Raw genomic sequence first — 16791 nt, 5'->3', positions numbered from 1 at the left:
CCCTCAGCTTCTGTTACCCTTTCTCCCAGGGAAAGCACAGTGTATTCCTGAGCAGCAATTCTCAGAATGGACGTGAGTTTCTCCTCTTTAAGACTGATTTAGCATTTACTACTGGTTCTGGGTGCCAATAGATAAAGTACACAAAGCCTGCCTCAAGAAAACCAGTCGCTTGATGCAAGTTGGCTAGTCTCTTTAGAGTGGGCTTTATCTTGATTCAAAGGCCAACAGGCTTCATCTAAGTTTTAGTGGCTTACGGTTTGACTTACAGATATGGGATCATTCCTAACACACTAGGAGTTAGACTAGGGAACAAATTTACACTACCGAGAACATGACAGTGATACCACAAGGGGCGCTGGCCCCATCACATCCTGCAGCATCCAGGAACCTCTAGTTGAGCAGTTGGATAAAAGAACTTTTAAAATGTGTAATTCAGATGTCAACCCTGGAGTCATCTAACAAGGATGAGATGCCATCTTCCAGGATACGGGACATACTTGATGTGCAGTGACCTACCACATGGTGCTGTGCTCCCAAGGGGAAGGGCTCAGGGCTACTACAGGGCTCAGTAGTAATAGGATGGCCCCACACACCATGATGCCTCTTGGAGAATCAGTATTCCCAATCTCCACAATTCTAGAAGTTGTAATCTAGAGGTTCTGATACTCAGAGAAGAATGCTTCTACAAAAGGACACAGAAAAAGATGTCATTATATTTAAGTTATTATTGCTGTCTGGTCACTGTGGAATCTCACTACCAAGAAACAATGAGACAAAGAATAGAATCACCAAGAGTAGGACTAGCTGAGCTTAGGAATAAAGTAGACGAGCTGCAAAGAAAAGTACTCGGGTCTTCAGAGTCATCTGTTGGTATTCTCCTGTCCGGTATGGTTAACTGCAGGAGAGGCAGGCAAGAAATTAAACAACCATGGGCTAGAAAGTCATGACTGGAGCTATTTGTCTTATCAAGTTTTGTACTGTAAGTTTCCATATAAAAATAAAGGAGCTTTTCCCATGTGGGGTATATTAGTAAAGAAAGTGCATTAGAATGCATTCTACAAGTTAAATAGTGCACTAACTACCTTCACCCTCTTGAAGATAGACACTCACTTCCCCAGATGCTCCAACGCCTCTTGCAAATAGGTCACAGGTGAATTTTTCTCAGCAGACTAGAGGTACATTTTAGAGTAAGCTCTTTCTCTGGGGTACTTCACATTCAGTGACTTGTCATGATGGGGGTATAAAGAATTTTCTACCTCATCTCAGAGAAAGCAACCAAAGACTGTCCCAGGTCCAGAGTTCTTTATAGGAACTATATTGATGTCCTGTGTGCTTGATTCTGCTCCACTCCAGATGCCTAGAAATGTTGTTTCTGAAAGCAGTTCTTTATGAATGTTGTTACAAGAAATATCCAGGTGAGAAACAAACATAAGAAAAAGAAGAATTGATAAACAAAAGAAGAAGTGTCTATAATTTATCATTGATCTATTAATAACTCATTATCTCCTTTCAGCCTCTTTTCTATGATTGTACATGTACATACTATATAATTTTGTTGTGTGTATCATTTTATACCTTACTTTTAAATTTCATATATTGTGAATATTTTACTCATTCCTCTTTATATTGCTGTACAATCCATAATATGCCATGCCAATGTTCTGTTGTGTGGTTTCCAACTTTTTTGCTACTGTAGGCAATGTTGTAATTGTTATTATATCATATTCACGTGACTATTTAACGAAATACTTGATGCAATTCACTTACTAGTGGAAAAGATTTGTTTGGGTTTATGGTCTTGGAGATTCCAATCCAATGACTGTGGGCCTCTGGTATGAGTGGCACAGATGACAGTAAACTGCCCACACCATAGGAAAGGGCAAAGGACAAGACTGCATAGGATGAAACCCCATAGTCCTTTTGTCAAGCTCTTGTCTGCTGTGGGTCTCTTTGAAAGGCCAACAACACTTCCCAATACTGTCACACTTGTGACCAAGACTTTTATGTATATAAATGTTTAATATCCAAAATACAGCAATTTGTTCATGTAGCTAAATCTTGCCCATTTGTGGGTTTTGTTTTGTTTTACTTACAAGTATAGAATTTGATCAAAAGCTATGGGCATATTACCTTTCTATAGCTTTGCTATATGTAGATACAGAAACATTTTGTGTGTGTGTGTGTGTGTGTGTGTGTGTGTGTGTGTGTTGATACCCTGTACCTCTGTATTTAAATAATTTCCAAATTTAAAATCATTGCCTGGAACTCTACTACTGCTCCCCCAGAAAGGACAACTGTGGGACATGAAAGAAAAGAAGGCATACTAAGCCAGAGGCAGGGCCCTCTTTCCAATTAACGGACATCTTGGAGGAGAGCATAGTAATTGGTTTTGAGGTTGCTCCCACTGCCTCTGAAGGACAGCTGAAGTGCTCATCAAGATGTGCCAAATGTTTATAGACTGCCTCTTTGGATGAATATCTGTTTCAAATAAGGGCATTTAAAGGGGCCTGTAACTCACTTAAATTACACCAAGATGGGAGGCTGGAGACAGGATATGGCTTCCAGTTGAAATTCCTTGATCTCTGGCTTAGTCTTAATTTTATAGATAACAAAAGCCATTGCTGGAAGAACTTTAACCACTTGTGTCCAAATGGTCTTCAGATGGGACCCAGGCTTCACGCTCTCCTTAGCTTATTGGTTCAGATCCATTTTCATCTGAAGGCAAACACTTGATGCTCATTTGCCCAATGAACAGACACCAACTGTGGCTTGCCAGGAGAAAAGCAGAATGCCCTCCAGGACATTAGTCCCTTGTCACCAAGCCCTTAAGCCCTTGCTGCTTGCTGACCACTGAGTCTTGGGCGATCATCCACAGTACTTCCATAATTGGGCCCCCCTTTCTTCCTGCAGGATGAGTCGAGTTCACACTCCCTGCCTGGGTCTGGATGCATCCCACTGCACCAGCCCTAAGGCTTCACTGAACTTCATGCTCGGCTGAGGCCCTGGGGAGATGCTGGCACTCACAGAGATAATGGAGGTCTTGGTCACAGAAAGCAAGCAATGAAACTGGCTCTGTGTGAGGAGACTCAAAGGTGAGTATACGGAAGGAGGGAGAGTCGACAGCCAGGAAGTGAGGAAGGAAATGGATAGGGTAAGGATCGAGGAAAGATGAAGTCTAGACATGTCTGCCACTAACTAGGTGTGTGAACTTGAACAATTGCTTTACTTTTCCAGGGCCCTGATTTTCAGTGTTGATAAATGTAGGGCTGATATAAGAGTCCAGAGAATCATTGCTATGTCAAAGTCCAAAGATCCCTGATTTTATTTGAAATTTATGTGACAACTATATTGTGTGTGTGTGTGTGTGTGTGTGTGTGTGTGTGTGTGTGTGTGTGATCTTCTTGCTCAAACTGTGAGCTGTATCTTCTGGGTTTTAAATGATTCTATGTGACTGCTCACTCTTGAGCTATCCTTCTCCACAATGCCCACAGTTAGATGGCAACCAATTGATTCTTCCATGGCCTTCAAATGGCCCAGGGGCTACACAGTGCCTATTCACTTCCCCTTTTACCCATACCTTCATTCACTCCTGGATCCCTTCCGTCTTCTCATTTTTAAGAAGCTAAAGACATTATTCATTTAGTTGCCTTTCTGCCACCTCCTCCCTACAACTTTCAAGGTCAGAAGGATGCTAAGCCCTGATGTCATGGTCCATGATCCTATTGAAAGCTCCTCTCTGGCTCTTCAGGATGGTGGCATCTGTGCTCCTTCTCTGCTGGGGTGTGGAGGACACAGAAGAATTTCCCCCAACTCACTGCCGTGCTGTGCTCCCTGAATCCATGCCAAGAACTTTCAGAAGCAGAACTGGAGAGCTGTGAACCCTGATTGTCACAGGTCTGCCACTTGGTATGATGCTACTAACTGTCCTGTGAAATGACAATGACCTTTGTTTTCTCCTACTGTCGCCCTACTGTGTTAACAGATCCTTCTCCTTCTCTAGTTCCTCCTTATCTCTCCAGAGTCTGGACCCTAGAGTATACCAGGGCACCGTCCTTGGACCACTTCTCTTCCACTGAAGCCACTTCCTGAATGACAGCACCCAGCTTCACAAACTTTATCTCATCTACACTCCAGGGATATCCAAGTATGTATATGTCTCCAGTACAAGATGGTTCCCTTACCTCCAGACTCACTAAAGTAGCCACCGGTCAACACAGTTATCTTATCACCTCAAGCTCTGTGCTCTATGCCCGACTTCCTCGTTTCCACACCAGCCCTTCTCTTGGAGAGATCTGTAGGAACTTTTACTCACATCCTCTGTTGCTGATATCTTCACCTTCAGAATATATCCAGAATACACCATTTCTTCCCACCTCTACTGCTGTGGTCATGGTTTTCCTGGTGTCTGCTTCTTGCTTTACCACCAGTGATACTGTCAACACAGCAGACAGCATGGTCTTTAAAAATATAAGCCAAATTTGGGCATCCTTTTCAGCTACCCTCTAGAGCTTTTAAATTCTGGCTCCAGAATCAAGTTCCAAGTTTTGGTGAGGATGTACACGTATTCTAAACATTCTCCAGCATGTTTTGCTCTTAGTAATTCTTGAAATTCACCACATTGTTCCCCTTCCCTCCCAGGAGCTAGGCTGGCCTTGGTGCTAACCTTTGAGTGTACTGTTCCTCTGGCTGGGCATGCTCTTTCTGAATGGCTCTCTACTTCACCATGGATGAAGTAATCATTAGCCTGGTGCTCCCATCTTTTACATTCCACTTAACCTTTCTCTATAGTATTTACTCTTACCTGACACATGCCTACTTTAATTTTTTTCCCCACCATTTCTCTTGTTCCCACCAATGCCTTCCCAGTGGAGAGGCTTCACAGAGGCAGAGATGGATGCAAGGAGCAAATGAAGGTCCTGAGTTAATATATGTGGCTAACATGGATGTGGCCATGTCAAAGACCCCAAAGCCTCGGATCATGGGAACAGCAAGACCTTCCCTTGGTCCAAGACAGATGTTGATAAACCGTTGACCATTAGCCAACATCAGTACATGAAGAAAGCATCAACCAAAGCTTTCTTCTCTAGGATGACTGTAGCCTGAACTGTTTTCCCACTGAGATTAGTTAAGCGGCTTCCTCTGTCACTCTGTATATAATCAATTCACTGAATTTTCAGGTTGGCACTGGGGTGTCTCTATCAGTCTGCATGCCCTGTGTGATCCCAGCTTTTCTATTCGTGTGTCTGTAGTTTCTTCATTTCCTGCTGCCCCAAGCCAATCCCAAAGTCATGCAGATCACAGACAACCCTTCTCCACCAGAGGCCTGTCCCTGTGTACTTCATTGCTAAGTTCCCAGTGTCTGCTCCTGTGTTTAATGTATAGTGGAGTGCCTACATATATTTGTGAAACAAACAAGTAACAAATGAGGTTGTTTAGACCATTCCAGTGGGAATCAAGCAAGGCTGGATTGGGTAAAGCAGAAGAGAGGATCAATGGTTTGTTTGGTTTAGCTAGGAGCCATGTTCCCTGTTTTGTGAATATACTGAATCACAGGGACAGCCCAGCTTTGATGGGAGTCTAGACAGTGCTGTAACTCAAGGAGGTAAATTCTCATGTTGCTGTAGGGAAGCAGTGATGCACAGAGCTTCTGTCAGTTGCAAGACTCTCCTACTCCACTCAGATAGTTTGCATACCCTGCCTTGTGAATAATTTACCCTGTGCACACATGCCTAAAGATGGCTTCTGAGATGTACACATTTCCAATATCAGATGAGAGAAATCTGGAAACCACCATCCCAATTGAAATCTGTGTTCCCATTATTATAATATTTTCTTATCAATGACAGTCCAGGGGGACAATATAGAGCCGGACATTTGGTAGCACATTATTGTTTATAAGACTAGAAGTCTGGTCAAACTAGCCTAAGAAAATAAGAAAGAAAGAAAGAAAAAACAAAAAACAAAAATCCCTGGGATCTAAGCACTTGGGAGGCAAATGGACAGGGACAACTGGGCAACTCAGGTGAAATGACTTGGTATGTGTCACTCACATTTGTCTTTCCTGGGTTGGCGTTATTCTAAAACATACTCTCTGCCAAAGACAGCAAAGATAGCTTCAGGTGGTTCTGAACTAATGTGGGTCGTATCCCTTTCCTAATTGCCTTAAGGTAGCAAGGGAAAAGTTACCAAAGGGAGCCAGGCCAAGAAATGCAAGATTAACATTGCCGCTCTTCTCCTGATGGCCATTTGGGAGGTTGACTTATTCAAAAATTTGAAATGTGTTTTTATTCCCTTGAAGCCAATGACATAGGCTTGTCTTTGTAAACCCAGCTGGCTTCTATTACCACATTTCTTAGAAGCCCATAATGTTTTATTTCCTCTGCAACGCTTTCATACTGTTATTGTTCCTAATAGCATTGATGAGGCTTTGGAAACTTTAGACCAAACACAATTGAAATGCTGGTTAGCCCCTTTGGTGGTTCTGTCATGGGTTGCTGAAAACTGTGCAGACGAGGGTCTGATGCAAGCAGTGTGGTCTGTCCTCCAAACAGGCCTCACAGCATCCTTTGGCCAAAGGCAAGAATTAGTAGGCTTCTACTCCAGAGTGTGGCACAGCTTGAGAACAAACTCATAACTTAGGGTATCAAAAGGCTCTCCCTGCACTTCAGTAATGAGGTTTGAGAGCAGCTGGCACGAGTCCTTGGCATGAGCCCGGTATGTGGGTCTGAGGCATTGTCTCCTCAGTCTGTTGGATCCAGGGAGCAGGAGAGGAATCTTGACCTTATTCTTTGAGGAAAACGGGTCATTGTCAGTAGAAACTCACCTTTCTGTTCTTCCCAGTGAGGTCTGGATGGAAACGCTAAGGGACTTACGGAAGTAGAGACAATTCATGAGGGGTTACAGCCATCAGCAGAAGAGCAAATTCTGCTGACTTAGGCAGTAAAAGGTTTGTGAGCAAAACAGTAAGGTTGCTTATGAGAGTGCTGAGGTGAATGGCATTGCCAGGACACTGTCAGGGCATCAGATGTTATGGTTTGAACATGGAATGTCCCCACTTTGTGATGTTTTTGAAAGCCGTGAGGTCTTTGGTGGATAGTGCCTGACTGGAAGAAGTAAGTCACTTGGAGTACCCAATACCCCCAGATAGGCTTTACTCTGTGTAGCTCTGGCTATCTTCGACTCCCTTCATAGACCAGGCTGGCCTCGAACTCACAGAGCTCTGTCTGCCTCTGCCTCCTGAGTGCTGGGATTAAAAGCCTGAGCCACCACACCCGCTTCTTGGAGCAGGCTTTTAAAGGTGCTTATTCACTTCCTGTTCTAGTCAGTGGTGTCTGCTTCCCTCATGGTCTGGTCACCACTAAACACTGACAGAGCCACTAGCCACTGATCGAACCGCTCCTGCATCCATCTCTTTCTTGCCACAAGGGGCTGAAATCCTCTGAAACTGTGGAACAAGATGGATCCTCCTTTACATTATCTTCTTCCGGGTATGCTTCCAGAGCTGAGAGAAATGTAATGAATGCACAGATTATGGGTTGGATGATCCTGCCCCCACCCCCGGACACTGAGTCTTCAACCTGAACCTGTAAAGGTGAGGGGCTGAGAAGAGTGGGCATCTGACAGTGCGCCCTGGTTAAAATGTAGCGTGGCTGCTGTCTGTAAGGAAAAGCAGCAGAGACTTACTCTCTCGAGGTGATGGAGGCAGAGATTGACGTTGTCATGCACATACTGACTGCTAGAAACCAGAAAGAGCAGAAGTAGCCTACGGCATAGAGCTTTCAGCGAGGACATGGGCCTGCCCACTGAATTTTGGATGTTCTAGCATCTAGAAGCAAGTCAACTTTTGTTCTTTGGCAATACTCAGTTTGTGACAGTCTGCTGAGGTAGCTCAAAGTGCCACCTCGTCATATCTGAGGAGGACACCATGACTGCCCCCCTGCTCCCACACTGTCTTCAGGATGACAACCTCCCCCCCTCCCACCCACATACTTACCTCACTTCTTGTCTTTAGACAGAAGTGTCTGCCTGGCTGAAGTCAAGGTCACATGTCTAATTTAGACAAGAGGAGAACCAGCAACCATCTGGCCTTTGGGGTATGTGTGACACAAAGGGCATTTCTCAAAGGTAGGTAAGCAGCTTCAGGTCCTAGGCGATGAAAGCAAATGTCCAAACACAAGCAAGCCAACCATGCCACAGTACCACATGTCTTAGCTGTGGTTCCTGTTGCTGCAACAAGACAAAAGCAACTTCAGCAGACAATGTCTACTGGGCTCACAGGCCATCATGGGTCTTCTAGGGTCTGCAGTCCATCATGGTAGAAAAGGTGTGGCAGTGGGAGGCGGGGGCATATTTCATCACATTCCATCCCATCAGGAAGCTGAGAATGATGCCCACTTCCTCGGTGTGACTTCTCCATTTTATTCCATTCTGGATGCTCAGCACGTGGAAGGGTACAGCCCATGTTCAGGATGCATCTTCCTACCTCAGTTAACCTAATCTACATCTCTCACAGCTGTGCCCAGAGACTTGGCTTTATGGTGATTCTAAATCCCATCCAGTTGACAGTCAGAATTAATCATCACGACATATACATGCCAGAGAGAAGCAGTTTAAACATGGGATAGGCTGCAGATAGTAAAAGTAAGATTGAAGTTTGAAGATAATTTCCTTTTGAAAATTCCTTTTTTTTTTTTTTAAATCTAGCTAGCTTAGATTTTTTTTAAATCTCTGCTAGCTAGAAGCCAGGGACTGTATAAGATTCCATTAGAGACCAGAGAAAGTCGTTGATTGCCAGACATCTCTGCAAAAGCGAGGCTGGTATGAGTTAATGCAGAGGTCGTGCCTCCACAAGCCTGGGCGGACTCTGGAGAGGGCCCTGGGTGTAGCACTGCACAGGGAGAAAGCCAGCTCTCTAGAAGGCCCTGGGGCTGAGCCTCAGCTCCACCGTTACTAACTGGGGCTTGGCTATAGCTTTATCTTTTGAAGTCTCAGTTTCCCCTTTAGCAAGATGAGGCTAATAATACTGATATTACAGGGTTTCTGCAAGGTTTAAATGACTTAAGCCACATGAAGCACTTAATCCAAGCCAGGCTTGCAGGAAGCATTCAGGTAGCATCGCCAACAGCCCTTTCTGAGTTCTGAGCTTTGGAGAGATTATCTTTATCTCTTTTGGAATATCACTTCAAAGCACAAAACTCATTAAAACCCCCAAACCATAGTGAGAGAACAGAGATTTTTAACATTCTTCTTTCACCCTGTGCTGGGATTGGATGTAGCTTATGTGTGTTCTCCCAAGAGTCCCTGTGTTGGAACTTGGTTGTTAATATGGAACTGTTACAAGGTAGTAGGATTTAATCGGAGGCCTTAGATCACAGAGGGCATACCCTCAGAAGGAATTCCCAGAGTTTTTGCGAGGCCCTCACGAACCTCCTGATTACCATCCTCTGGCTTCTCAGCCGGTCATGAAATCTCTTCCTTCTGCACATGTCCTGACCCTGATGCTCACACACATTCATCACAATGTGGGTACCCACGATGCTTGAACCGTTAGCCTCCAAAGATGTAAGCTAAACACCATCTTCCTTTCTTTACAAGTTATCCAACCTTAACCATTTTGCTATAGTTACAGAAAACTGACATACATGAGCTAAATGAAAGGGAAAGTACATTGCATGCTTTGCCTTTCAGAAATAGTAGCAGGAAACACGGGTGGTCCTGAACCTGCAGGAGTGGGACAACAATGAAAGCTTTGCCTATATGAGATACTCAGTAAGTGTTTGCTACATGTACAGAGTATATCAAACAAGGCACCCTCTCTTAGGAGTGTCCTGTGTTCTTCTCTCTTTCTGGGAGTTGCTGATGCATATATAACTTATACTATGTTGTTAACCCAATATGAATCAAATTCCAATCAAAGGAAATCAATTCATAAATTTATTCTGCTCTAGGGTAAACAGGTGGCTTTGTATAAATATATAGTCTTACTGGGGATAGCCTATAGCATATGGTGACTTACTGAATTAATCAAATTCACTTCTTGTATGTGTGATAGGGGGCATGCATACACATTCAGAGGCCAGAGGATTGTTGGAAGTCCTGCTCTATTCCTGTCTCCCTTCTCTTGTGACAGAGTCCTCTATTGAATCTGGTTCGGCTGGCAGCTAGCAAGCCTTGGCAATCCTCCTGCCTCCACTCGTTAGTGCCCTGGAGTCATAGGCATACATGAAAACACAAATGGTTTTTCAGCTGAGGATTTGAACTCAGGTCAGTAGACTTATGTAGCAGAACTCTTACCCACTGAGCCATCTCTGCAGCTCCAGTAAAATCCTGAAACTGCCATATGGCTGAATCCATCCATAGGCAGACACTTGAGGTACAGGGAGGGTTAACAAGGTAATTCTATGCAGTCGGCAGAACAGAATAGACAAGCATTTACAACTGCCAGCTGCGCACCTGTACTGTATAATAACTCTGAAAAATAAGTGGCAACATCACACTCCCTTGCCGCCCTTGAGGCCACCAGTGACTAGCTGAAGATCTATATGTTGGACGAGGCTGAATTGGGGTTCCCTTCCACTCTAGCAACCGTGTCGGAGCTGTACTGGACTTCGTGTTAGAAGGCCTGCTGTGACTTCACTGTCACTGACTGTGTGTTATGGTAATAGATGCCTCACTAAGAAAGAAAAGCTGAATGACTCTTGTTCCCCAGAGCCTCATTATTCATAGTGGGGTCCAGGAACAGCCAGCGCAACACATCCCTGGGACTCATCAGAGATGAGATAGTCAGGGCTTCCCATAGACCTCTTGGATAAGCATAGGATCTTTTAACAGGATGGCCATGTAACTAATTAGTGTTGGAATTTGAGGTCTACCCCTAGGGATGAATGTGGATGCCAGCGGAGAAATTTTAGTGGGGCAGCTTGTGGTTTTCCATGAAGTTTCCCTTGGGTTGTGGGTTCTAAGATGCTCTGTGCTAAGGAGAACAACACGGCATTTCAAGGTTCCGGAATACAATGATTGCTAGCTTGGGTCTCTCCTAAAAGAAGTAAACTTAAGATGTTTTGTATTTACAGAGAATGTTGAAGGACTTTATGTCAATTATTCATAGTCATAGGTTTCATCGTGACCTTTCTGTACGTCTGCACAATGTAAATTCCTCATGTGCAACCACCTGCTACTCTTTCTTGCCCCCTCCACTCCTACGGTTCCCCTTCCAGCTAGTTCTGCCACTACTTCCTTGTTTATGTGCATTGTGTATGTCTGTGTCTGTGTCTGTGTCTGTGGTGTCTGTGTCTGTGTATCTGTGTGTTTGTATATGTGAGTGAATATTTGTGTCTGTGTGTTTGTATTGTGTATGTTTGTGTGTGAGAGTCTCTGTGTGTATGTACCTTATGTTTATGTTTGTGTGTGTGTGTGTGTTTGTATGTGTGTGACTGTGCATATGTGAGTTTCTCTCTGTGTATGGGCATTGTGTTTATGTGTTTGTGTGTGTGTGTATGTGAGTCTCTTTCTGTATGTCTGTGTGTGTCTCTCCCTGTGTGTATGTGTGTGGTGGGAGATGTCCCCATGAGTTTTCCGTAGGCCTAGTAACAAGAATATAGGAGACGATTCTGAAGTACCAGTATCTTACCAGTAGCTATGCCTCAGAAGAAAATGTCATCTTGCCTCTATTAACCATTAGCTGCCTATACATACTCAGGGAGGGTAGGGTCCTGTGAGCCATTCCCACTTTCGTGAGAGAATGTTGACTGGCCCACTCTTCTATAGATCTAGTGGTGGAAATCAAAGCTGTTGAGGGTTTAATAGTTCGACAGACATGTCGTAGCTGGAAGACAGAGTTCCTTTTTCACACTGCTCAGCTCCCCACCCTCCTCTGGCTCTTCCAGTCTTTCTGTCCGTGTATTCCATGAGCCTTGCAAGGGGTGGGGATAATAAATATCTATGGCTGAGCATTCAATAGTCACTTATTCTCAGCTCTTTAAATAAGAGAAGTATTCAATAGTAGGCGAGGCAATAATTTTTTAGTATGCAAAATGCCATCATGGGACCAAATAAACCATCATTGTCACATGAACATGTGCAGCTATAAGACTGAGAAACAGAAGAGACTGAGCTGATGCTCTAGTTTACAACATCTCATTGCTACTTTGTAATCTTAATCATATGAGTGGAAAGGATGGGGCAACACTGTGTCCTCAAGGCGCTACAATGTTAACACTAGCATTGGAGATGAGATGGAGAGTTAGGGCTCAGAAGTTACAGCCCCACTCAGAAGCCCGAATGCCAAAAGGAGCCAAAGTCATGATGATCACCCAGAACTTTCTTCACTGCTCTAGGGTATGGCAGCTGCCTACAAAGCTTTCAAATGGGGCGTAGAAGCCTAACGGGTGGGAAACCAAGCTGTGTCCCTAATTGGTCTGGGTTAACTGATCAAGTTCTACAAGAAATGCTTTTCTTTATTTGCTAATGATTTGTCACAGGTACCCGTTTGTCTTGGGACTTGCAAAGGTTACAGAAGTGAACATTTCACTTTCTCCAGCATCTGCTCCCCAGTCACTTTCTCTCAAGACAGCCCTTACGATCCTTAGTCTCCTGTGCTATGATCTAGACGTGTAGAAGTATAGCCATGGATGCTGCAAACACAGGGTACTTATATCCTTTCACATAGGAAGTGCTTTGGGGCACAGTTTGATCAGATGTGGCTGAACTACACAAAGCTACATTTCCCTGGCATTTTGCATAAATAAGGACATTACAATCATGCTAGTGAAGACTGGCCCAGACAAAACTTACCAGCCAAGCTACCTCTACAGGAGGTTTTTTGTTTTTGTTTTTATTTTTGTTTTTTGATGAGAATGAGGGTATCTGTGTCATTTTAGTCTATCTTCATCTTCCCATGGACTGATTTTGTGTTCCAAAAGTAAAAACGGCACACGAAAACTATGTAATTGAGAATGTGGAGCGGCTGTCATCAAGTCATCAAAACAAACATTCCCAGGGCAGTCCAGGCACAGTATACATAGAAGCAGACAGCATTAGTGGCCCATGCAGTTCTGGGCCACAAGAGGCAAAACTTAGCCCAGCTACAAGGACTTTCAGACTTACCAAATCAAACCAAACCAAAACAAACAAAAACCCAAACCAAACCAAACAAACAAACAAGACAAGCAACCCCCCCAACAAGAACAACAACACAGAATTGTACTACAATCAGCGGTGAGTGAGAAGTGCATTCGTCAACAGCGTCAGTGTCATAAACAAAGAAGCTGTAGAATGTTCCAGATCAGAGGAGGCTAGAAAGGGAAAGGTTGACAGTAACTAGAAAATGGAGATAAAAATCAGACCCCAGACTTGATCCTGTCGTAGACGAGAAAAACTATGCCAAAAATTCAGGTCAACTAACAAATTAAAAACAGTCAATTTGATAAACCCCACTTACTGGTAGCCTCAGCTGGGTTTGTCACACATCCACTTGCAGCTGCCCAGTCCTGAAGTACCGTGCTCCTCAGAAGCAGCTAAGAAAGCTTCCACTAGGAAGCTTTTCCTTTGTGTCGGGAACCAAGAAGTGGGGCACTTTGATGTGAGGCAGGTCCTTTCTGAGACTAGTAGGAGCTATTTCCAGTATTGCTTCAGAGCCTGGAACTTTAGACAGCGTCCGTGACAGAGGACCCGCTGACCAGCTTGTGCCAATCTCAGCAAAACCTTCAACGTCCCCCACCCCGAGGTCTTTTTTGTTCATTTTCTTGTTTTTATTTTGTTGTAAGACTGGATCTTGCTATATTGCTCAGGCTGGCCTAGATCTCAGAACAATGATGCTCCTGTCTCTACCTCCCCCTAAAGTGATGGGATTACAGGTGTGTGCTACAACAAGCTGGCTCCCCTAAATTCATTGCCCACTAACTCCATTAGAAAAGGGGGTAGCACATGGCAAATAGAGGTAGCTATCCACAAAAAAAAAATAAATGGGTGAACAATCTGAATAATACTCATGACAGAGTACTAGCTAATTTTTACAGGAACAGCACAAATAGAACATTCTTTTCGTAGCTCTGTCTGAGCCGTGCTTACATACAGCTATATCCCTCTATCTACATTCAAATGTAAATAGCTTTCTATTTCAGTCTTACTTCTAGTTAATAATACAAGACAGAATGGGAAAAAAAGGATTTTTTAAAAATTTTTTTTAGGAAACAGGTGACAATCATGCCTGGCTTCTCATATCATATAGATAAAAGTGGAAAATCAACTTAGTATGTAAGAAAAACATCTTGCTGACAAATGGAACCTGGAGAGAATTGCTCATCCAAGGAGGAGTAGATGAAAACCTGGTAATGTTTGAAAAACAAAACAAGAGGGGGAAACGGAGTATCTAAATTAGCTCACCAGGGTAAAAGTAAAGCGATAGGAAACTCAGCTGGTATTTGGAAAGCCTGGGGAAGCCAGGGTGTGAACAGGCAAATCTGGCTAGAGTGGAGCAGTGGGCATTCCTAGTGAGGGTCTCTGTTCCAGGGTGGTGCTCACATCTGGGGATTTACTGTTCTGTCACCTATCGATCTTGAGCATGTGGGGAAGCAAGATGAAGAAGACTCATGAGAGGAGTCAGCTTTTCTTTAGAAAAAAAGAAAAAATGTCTGCACTTAAGAGAAGCCACCAATGCCATGAGTCTAATAGATGTGGATTTTATGCTAAAGAAGTGATTCTTTTGCCATTGTGTGTTGTGCTGAGGTTGTGTGCCAAATTGTGTGTTTAGGTGATTTGACATGTACAGCTAGAGACCAAGTGACAACTGAACAAAGACTGCATGGATATGTCCAGCCCATCTCTGCCAAAGCCAATGAGACCACTTTCTTCTTCAGTTAGGGTTTCTGCTGCTTATAAATGGAGTTTCACAACAAATATGTGTCTCCTGGCTTGTTCCTGTGGAGCCTGACAGCTAATTCCCAGATAGGGGCTTGAGTAACAAGATGACTCATGCCAACTTATGAATATAAGAACATCCAAGGGCAAGACCTTAAGAAGTCAAAATAAGGTGCTGGAGAGATGGCTCAGTGGTTAAGAGCACTGACCACTCTCCCAGAGGTCCTAAGTTCAATTCCCAGGAACTACACGTGGGCTCACAACCATCTGTAATGGGATCTTCTGTCATGCAGACATACGTGCAAATAGGGCACTCATATACATAAATAAGTCTTTACAAAGAAGCCAAAATAAGAAATATCAGTTGTATGCATGCCTCTGCAAGAACCCATTGCTGTCTTATCTAAATTGCTTTGTGGTTCATGGATGCCAGCTCTGTGTGCTTGTGCAGAGACCACTTGTTTTTATGTTAATCTCAGAGAGAACACAGACTGAATGTCCAGTCAGCCAGTGGCCAAAGCCCCGCCCCTGATACACCTCTCCTGACTTGCATGACCAATCATGAGTAAATTGAAATGAAGGCAGAACTTTCACTCCTCCAGTGGCCACCAGCTTTGTGAAGGACATTCTAAACAAGTCCTAGTGCCATCTCTTTTCAAAAATAGACCTGAAACACAAGGATGTATTTAAGAGAACACCTTGGATTTAGAAAAAGCCATAAGAAATGACTGTTGGAATAACGCCTTCAGCTGGTAATTTTTCAAATATTTCAAAGTCATACATCATAAAGCAGGCATGATAGCTCATGTCTATGACATCGGCTCTTGGAAGATTGGGGCAAGAGCATAACCAGGAGTTTGAGGTCTGACAGGTCTAATAATTTTGGGTCAACCTGGGCTACAAAGTAAGCTTTTGCCTCCAAACAAAACCAATAAACCAAGCTGAACACACACACACACACACACACTCACTCACACACACACACACACACACACACACACACTAAGAGAGAGAGAGAGTGGGAGAGGGAGAGAAGGGGGAGGGAGAGAGACTCACAAGTTTTTGTCATGATTGGGTAATGGTAAAATTCATGAACAAAGACATAATTAGGGATGGTACGTTGTTTTTGTGTGTTCATTTGCAGAGTTTTTGGAGTTACCCAGAGCACACATCCCATGCAAATCAAACCATCTACCATGGGCTGTACCCCCAGCTCATAATGTTTTTGCTTTAAGCTGTGACTTTATCTAGGGTGAATCATTACTAAGACATAATTAAGAGAATCTATTATGTTGATATTTTTAAGTCAGAGGACACAAGACACCACAGCAGTGGACCATTTTTTTTCTGCTTCTACAACTCCTACAGAAGTTTTAGTGTCCTAAAATTGTCTCATTTATGGCCTAGGATGTCCCATGGAATAACCATGGGTAGGATTTCTGCTTGGAAGCTTCCCCTTTCTAGACACCTACCCCATCCCTAGTGCCAGCCTGTATGAGCAGACTTTATCTAAAACTGCTTCCTTCCTTGACTCCTCCCCATCTCCATCCATTCTCTCTCATTACCATGCAAGTTTTTCTTGAATAACAGACAAACCCCTATCTCCTACTTCTCATGAGTCGTAGTAATATGCTACTAGAAATGCTGTCTAGCAATACCTATAAATTTCATTGCCAATGAATTTGAGATGTTATCAAATATGTTGATGATCATAAAGCATGTGTCATCATTGTAGGAGAGTCAGCACAGAAAAATGACAACTGTATTGGAGACACTACCTGCCTTGAATACTTTTCAGAATCTTATGTGAACTTTCCAAAATAAAAATGAAATAAGACTTAATATGCTCTCTCTCTCTCTCTCTCTCTCTCTCTCTCTCTCTCTCTCTCTCTCTCTCTCTCTCTCTGTGTGTGTGTGTGTGTGTGTGATTACCTA

The sequence above is a fragment of the Mus caroli genome, chromosome 14 (assembly GCF_900094665.2).
Source record: "Mus caroli chromosome 14, CAROLI_EIJ_v1.1, whole genome shotgun sequence".
Taxonomy (NCBI): Eukaryota; Metazoa; Chordata; class Mammalia; order Rodentia; family Muridae; genus Mus; species Mus caroli.
This window is presented reverse-complemented; position numbering follows the sequence as displayed.